The following is an 8057-nucleotide window of genomic DNA, read 5'->3' as shown; positions in this document are numbered from 1 at the left end:
TTATTCTTCCAAAAAGCAAGGGGAGGATGGCAGAATGAGTACTCAGTGTGGGTGTTTGTGTGAAGCGGCACCCCACCACAGGGGGCAGTGCTCGTGCTGAGGTTGTCCGATTTGAGGTATTTAAATTTGTCTTCCACACGGTCTGGTTTATGGACAAAGAAAAATACACTGTTGTCTTGCTAGAAGCATTTGACTGATTTTTGTTGCAGTTAGTTTACCCCTTCAGAAAGCAGCTTTCAAAAATTAAGCATAAAAGGCTCCAACTAGAGCATGGAGGCCTCAGGGAGGGTTGAAGCTGGTAGAGCAGCTTGCTGTTTCACTCTGTGTTTGGGTTTCAGCCTAGAGAAGATGTTCAGCTTGCACTTGCCCAACAAGTTGTCAGCAGCATGTCTTACGATTGCTCATGATGGGAGGCAGGTTCTGGGCATGGTTGTATTCTGCTGAAGGTGTCTGGCGGACATCTCCTCTTCTCCTCTTGACGCGCGTAAGTTGAAAGTTTTCTCATATTTCCACTATCTGTGAGCCCCTTGCTCTTTAGGGGTTGCCCCTATGATATGGATTGCTATTGCTTGAAGGAGCTGAGTGCTATTCAACTCATGCTCTGGAGTAATGACTGCATAACTGAAGCATTTAAACTCCTTAAGGAACTTAGAGAGGAAGTCAGGCTTCTTGGAACGAGTGTGTGAGTGCCAAGCAAGGCAGCTGCTTGTGATAGCGCTTAGGAAGGATTTGTAATGGCAGTGTGTTTCTGGGCCTGTTTTCAAGCCCTGCTGCTATGCTCAGCTTTACTGTCTGATATCCTGGGCTAAGCATCAAGGAGATTATGAGCTGTTCAGTGTGTGTCCTGGATACAGGGACAATTCAACATGACTGATGTGTGGATAGTTTTGTAACAGCTCTACACAGGCTGAAAATTGTGGACGAGAGTGCTTCCTTTCTTTTGCAATAGCTGTGGAGATGAGTTCTGAAGGTTATCCCAAAAGCTTAATACATTGAGCAATTGATATAAGAGTTTTGTTGTATGTTTAAAAAATCCTATGATTTTGGAGAAGGGTTGTGTGTACTGGCAGGAAGGCATTACTGTTATAACTTTCACCTACAATTAACAGGCCAAGTGTACAAATCAAATTTTTGAGAGTGTGAATGGTTGCTGAGAGATTTTATGGATTGTGACATGATTTTATTTCTGCTTACTAATGAACAGAATTATCTTTATCTTTTAAGAGCTGGAAATATGTTTCTGTTTATAAATCTCCAACATGGAGCCATTGGTTGCTTTTTTTAATTTTTATTTTTATTTTTCCCTCTCCATTCGGGTTTCCCATAGCTCAGCTGGTGAAATAACAAGCGCGGGTGCTTGTTACCTTTGTAGACCTATCTGAGCTGCATTTGACAGTGTGATCTAGAAGACTAGGCACTGAGTTTGATGTTGGCAGGCACCTTGGAGGTATAGCAGTGAGCTGTTGAGACATGGCCAAGAAATCAGGAAAATTGCTGGTGTTTCCACTTGCTGTTCAGGACTTAGTGGAGGGAAGTGCTTTGTTTCTACCATGATAGTCCTTCTTCTCCTGGCTATTTTTACTGCTCCCAGCTCCCCTTCTGGCCCCGTACCATTCACCTTCTGCCTGTGAAGGGGTTATGTTATCTGTGTGATAAGCAGCTGACTTTCACAATATTTCTGTCAGCTTAAATCAAGCAAGTTTTGAACGTGATACTCTGAGCATGATGATAAGTTCCTCATGTCTTGAGAAGTATGGATATCGGGTGCTGGTAACTTTCTAGGAGTGTCTGGTAAGTTTCTAGGAGTTAAGTGCAGTTTTTCTTAATTTGTTCTTTACCTGCTGAATGATGTTGTGTGTTTGTTTTGATCATTGATTTTTTTAAAGGAAGATGACTTAGGTATTTACAGCTTTTTAGACAGCATATTTCAGACCTGTTTTTCTATAGCCAGTGGTAATAGGCTGCATGACATAGTTGGCAGGCTGCTGCACAGAGCTTTGCTGCTTCAGTCTCTTGTGGAGCTTAGTGTGTGTTGTTTTGAATGTCTGAGTATATACTGCAGTTTATCTAGTCACGTTGGAAAGCCAGCACTTTGTTATAATGCAGCAGTGGGTAAACTAATCAGCTGACTTCGTTTTCTAATATAAATATTTATAGCAGTGGGTACAAGGAAAAGGCAGTAGCTAATTTTTCTTTGAAGTTGTGTTCAAACAGATTTTTTCAGGGTCTTGGAAAGGAAGGAGTATTTTGATCCATAAACACCTTCAGACTTTGTGGTATGTGAAATGCTGTCCTATCAAAGGCCTATTTGCTTCTGTTTTAAGCTCTGCTTGTCACATGCCCTTATGTGAGTGATAGGACTGTCCTTTGGAAGCACACTGAAGAAATACATTCAATCATCTGAACCATCAACAGGTTTTAGTAGAGCTCTGACTTCACAACTTTTTGCTGCCTTGCATTTACAAAGTTCTAAATCATTACATTGTTTCTTATTTCATATCTGCTTTTTCTTTATTTTTAATTTACTGTTATTTGTTACTGTTTTATCCTCTGAAATTTGTATTCTTTGTTGTGTCTTTCACATATTAGATTTTTCTTTTTGATTGTAAAAATTACAATGATTTTGCTCAGCTGCTTGCTTCTTCTGTGTGGTAAATAGCAACGAAATATTTTGTTTGCTCTGCACTTCTTGCACTTATCTTGAAGATAGGATGCACCTATTTTTAAATGCAAAGCAAAGCATGGAAATGTATGTAGAGGTAAATATTTATAAAGATGTTACAGACTTACCGATCCAGATTTACATATTGAAATTATAGATTTGTTTTATCTCCTCATGATTTGAAATCTGATAGTTAAAACTCATTTATTGTGATAAAACACATTTCTGAAATACTGAGCGGGCTCAGTGAAGAATAGGCCTTAAGATATCAAGTAAATTTGTTAAGAAAAAGAGTTTCTGGCAAAAAAAAGAAGAGAAATCTAAATATCATATAAGAAGAGCAAACTGAAGGATATCAGTAAGCTGTGCATATCTATTTTCATTTTTGATTTTCCAGTTGATTTGATAAAGAGATCTAGTGAACTGTCTTGAGAATGTAATTTCAGAGTACTTTGCAGGAAAGTCATAGTATTAACTAGGGTTAATTTCAGAAGTATTTGGCTTTTTTAAGGACTCTTTTTTTAACTTTTAAGAAAATTAAAAGATATTTTAACATTTTTAATTACATTTATTCTTCCATGAACAGCATTCCTATGTTAAAATATTTTGGTCAATTAATGTATATGAATTTAGGTTTAATAAACTCAAAATGTCTTCCAACGTCAGTGACCAAACAGATTATCTCTAGAAGAGTTTTAATAACAGGACTCTAGCACAAAAGCTTTTTTCAGCCTTTGCAGGCTTCAGGCATTGGCTTCATCTGGCATGTTTTACATGTGCCACTTCTCAGCACCTCTGTTTTTGTGGCAGTTGCTTTGCTCCAGCTGACCGGTGCTACTCACTTTGGTTTCCGCTAGCATGTGTATGTTGGCAGGTACGTATGTATCAAAAACTTCAAGTTTCAGTGGCAAAGAATAGGGGGAAGATATCTGAAATATTAAAGCAGGACTGCTGTTGCATAAACTAAACATTGTGAGCTTCAGATGTGAGATGAAATACATGAGAATTTTTCAGATACGATGTTAAGAAAATGGTAGTAAAAAATGCTCAGAATTGACTTGTAGAGACTGTACAATTGTGATAATGCATTTTTTTTTGCTTTATAAGAAACTTAGTGTAAGGCTTGAATTTGGTCTAATAGGCTTTTAGATGCCCACTAGCAATTAATGGGAAATAAAAGAGGGAAGAAAATACGCAATTAATGCAGTTGACTGTAAGTTCTTGTACAGGTGAGGCATGTATGTTACTGCATTGGGTTTAATTTAATATCTTCAATTTTATTTTAAAGTGACTTTTCAGAGTGCTTAGAAAGTTTTATCCTGAAATATGTGTTGATTTAAGTACCAGAATCTTAAAGAAGATGCAAGAAAACCTCTGTGACCAAGCATACGAAGTATTAAGATTTACTTTTTAATTTTTTTTAATTTCCGCTTTCATTTTTAGGCAGATGATGAGAACTAACTGACTGGCAGAGTCTAGTTGGAGACTTGTAGCTAGGAGTGTTCCCCAGGGGTCAGTGCTGAGTCTGATCTTGTCCAACATTTTCATCAGTGACCTGGGTGAAAGGGTAGAGTGCATGCTCAGCGCGTTTGCTGATGGTTGGAGGAGGGGCTGACGCACCAGATGGCCATGCTGCCATGCCATGAGACCTGCACAGACTGGAAAGCTGGGCAGAAAGGAATGTTAGGAGATTCAACCAGAACAGTTTTGCACCTGGGGAGAAATAACTGTATGCATCAGTTTAGGATTTGACCTACTGGAAAAGAACTCTGCAAAGAGGGACCTAGCAATCCATAGCCAGCAGTGCGCCCTTATGGCCAGCAAGGCCAGTGGTATCCTGAGGTGCAATAAAAAGAACACTGCCAATAGGTTGAGGCCTCCCCATCTACTCTTGCACGTCTGGACTGTTGGGTCAAGTTCTGGGCTCCTCTTTTGCCAGTTGTTGAGGTCAGCACAAAGAACACAGGCATCAAATTAAATAAGTTTATCTTTACTTATATTAAAGAAATAAAATAATAAGTGAAATAGTACAGCAAGAATAAAACAAGGTGAAAGGATACAAAAAGAATATAACAGAATAAGCTAATGCACCTAATCATTACTATGCAAGATAAACTGTAGTGACCTTGTAGATGAGGTCTCTGAACTTGCTAAAATGGGGACCAGTTTTTCTATTGCTGGATAAACAAGCTTGCATAATGTCAAGTGCAGGAATGTTTCATGTTATCTTCCTGTTGGATTCCACCTAAAATCTGGCCGCAGCTCAAGGAGGAGCCAGGGGAGTGTCTCTATCTATTTGGGCTTTAGCCACATTCTTCTCAACAAGTTGTCTGATCTCACTGCTCACAAGGTTTTACTCCCTTGAAAACTTGCCTGTAAATAAAGAAAAGTCCCTTCTGGTTAGTGTTGCTCAAAAAGTATTACAGGAGATCTTTATTGATTGGCATCTATATATATATTAATGTTAAAATAGCAAAAAAGATAAATATTGCATTGCATGTGTGGTATAGCATTTGGTTGTGAGGTTCATCTGTAGGTCAACGTTGGTTCAGAGCCTACTGTTCAGCCTTAAATACTTCAACTCCCCAGTTCAAAAAAGACATGGATCTCCTAGAAAGATTCCAGCGAAGAGTGACAATGATGATGAGGGGCCTGGAGCACCTCCTGTATGAGGAAAGGCTGAGAGACCAGGGATTATTCAGTCTGTAGGTGAGAAGGCTGAGTAGGGTTCTCATCAGTGTTCATAAACTCCTGGAGCGCAGGAGTAAAATCGATGAGGGCAGGCTCTTGACGCAAGCAATAGTAGAAAGGGCAATGAGTAGAAACTGTAGCACAGGAAGTTCCAGGGAGGGACTTCTTCACTGTGAGAGTGACAGAGTGCTGGAGCAGGCTGCGCAGAGAGGTTGTAGATTCTCCTTCTCTGTAGATACACAAGACCCATCTGGATCCTGCTAAGGAATCTGCTGTAGTGGAGGCTGGACTTTGTGATCTTCAGAGATCCTTTCCAGTCCCCACAGTTCTGTGATTCTGTGATGGTGAATGGTAAAGTTGAAGATTTTGGTTGTTTCTAGTGCACTATGGTGTTCCCTCTCTGGAAGAATTCAAGGCCAGGCTGGATGGGGTTTTGAGCAACCTGGTCTAGAGGGAGGTGCTATTCTATGATTCCTGATATTTGTGTGAAAATGAAAAAGTATGTAAGACAAACCAAGGGGAATGACCTAATTTTAGTGCGGAGAGTTCTCATTTGTTTTGTTTTTTTTTTTATATTTTTCTTTTGAAACAAACAGTATTTTAGGTGCCATTTCCCCAAAACCAGTGCATTTAGAATCACAAAAGTATCAGAAACAATTTTTTTTCCTGTGCATCAGATGTGGCTGAGTGAGACCAAGAGAAAAGCTGATGTCCCTTTCAAAGGGTTTGGACAGCAAGTAACGCGGACACTTGCTGTGTAGTCTTGGGAGATCATAGAAAAAGGGGAATTGTCGAACCTGGCAATCAATAAAAAAAAAAGCTTAAATCTGTAAATTTCTTTGTTCACACGAGAAGAAGTGAGTTTGAGGGTTTTTATGAAGGTGGATAGTAACACCTGGATTCTGTGACTGAATCATCATTGTTCTGTGTTTTCTCCCAGAAATTCTGAGGTCATATCATTTGTATTAGTGGAATGGAATTAATAAGCAATATCAAGAACACTGTGCTAGAATTACTAATTGCTCTTTCCCTCTCCGCTACCTAGCTTGTGTTGATAATATTTCTGTGAATCCTGTCTCAATGTCTAACCAGAGCTATTACTGTCTTGGAGATGCTGAGCAACTTAGTGTTCATCTGATGTAGAAATCGACTTAGCATTGAAGTAGATTGTGTTACATGTCTCAGTAGTCTACAAGGCACTCCCAGTCAACAGCCCTGGATGCGAGGTGTGAATAATGTGGTGGCTGTTATTTAGCTGTGATTTCACAGGACTGGAAAGATTAGTGAAGCTGAGTTGGTGGCTCAGTGACAAAGAATTCACTTGAGAAGAAGGCAAATACATGTCACATCAGGCATGTTATTACTTTTAGGGGGGAATGGGTAAGGTGAAAATAATGGATTGGACTACAAAAAGTTAGACGTGTCTTAGCATTGCATTGTTATGTATGTACAGCTTCTGATTTTGAACTTCACCTGCCTGAAGAAATTTACTATGAGGAATTTACCATGGGATGCTGTTCCACAGGCTGTATGAAATGACTGTGGGAGATTCCGTAGAATCCAACTTGAAATTTAACTACTCATCACCCTCTACTCCCTTCTGGTTCACTCCTTTTATTTATTTATTTATTTATTTTCTTTTGGTTGTTCTTCCTAGTGTGTAGTGACTGCTGGTAACTTACTCTTTTCTATGCAATCACTGACAGACAAGTGGCATTAGCTGTGCCCCATGTATTTGTTGTCTTTACCTTTCTTGGAATCCTTTATTCAAATTAAGCATAGCATTTAAAGTTTTAATATCACTGTGTGATTTCTTGCATCGTCTAATAGAATGTTAGAGAGATAATTAGTTACTTTACTCAACCCTCTGAATTGCTGCTGTGTAGTGTTTTATTCTTTTGTCCCTGATCCTTTTTGCTTTGTATATGTGTGTTTGTGTGTAGGAGTTCATTTTTATTTTTTTTAACCTGCTTGACCTGGACTGTTTGTATCTTAGCACTAACTAAAGTTCAATATTTTATGTTGAATTTAGAGTCAAGGAAATTAAGACCTTGCTGTTCAGCATAGTTCAACTGTGTTGCTGGCTCCACTTGTAAGGCATTTCTGCATAGTATAATATATGGACACTATTGGCACTGTCAGCCTGTTAATCATCTGTCTGACAGCAGGTCAGCACTGCAAACTAAATAGCACTTGGCTACTTGAACTCAAGAATCTAATATATTCCCTCTGAAGTAAGACCTGCAGTCTGGATTGAATAATCCCAACTATATTTTTTGTCGTATTGTCTGCTTTGTGGTGAACACAGCTATTCTCCTTTAACTATTCATTTTCTTTAAAGGAAGCCAAGATAGCCTGCACCTGAAGCTTACTTGAACAAATCTATGACAGCTGTTCACTTGAGTGAAGCTGGAATATTTGAAAAGCTGAGCAATTGCTTACTGCTTTTTGAGAAGATTCTGTATTCAGGTAAGCTTTGAAACAAACTTCCCTCATACTTCACCTGCTTTAGACTTTTAGCATCTGGAATTTAGCACTGGAATTTGCCAATAATCAAAAATTGGTTATTATATATGCTGAACAGAGATTTTTGAAAAGTCTTACAAATTTGTTTAGGGGGTGTGCATATTTCTTTCTGTCATTTCCCAAGAGAATAAGTGCAGTATTGTCTCGCCACCTCTATTTTTGAATATCTGAATATCTT

The 8057-nt window shown here is 38.8% G+C and overlaps 1 protein-coding gene across 1 annotated transcript in view; it reads left to right on the top strand.

Annotated features, from left to right (window-relative positions):
• LOC104915113 (cytosolic carboxypeptidase 1) overlaps nucleotides 1-8057 on the top strand; it is a 131365-nt gene that overhangs the window by 21833 nt on the left and 101475 nt on the right. The gene's annotated exons all lie outside the window — the stretch shown is intronic.

Source organism: Meleagris gallopavo, chromosome Z, assembly GCF_000146605.3.
Source record: "Meleagris gallopavo isolate NT-WF06-2002-E0010 breed Aviagen turkey brand Nicholas breeding stock chromosome Z, Turkey_5.1, whole genome shotgun sequence".
Taxonomy (NCBI): domain Eukaryota; kingdom Metazoa; phylum Chordata; class Aves; order Galliformes; family Phasianidae; genus Meleagris; species Meleagris gallopavo.
This window is presented reverse-complemented; position numbering and strand designations above follow the sequence as displayed.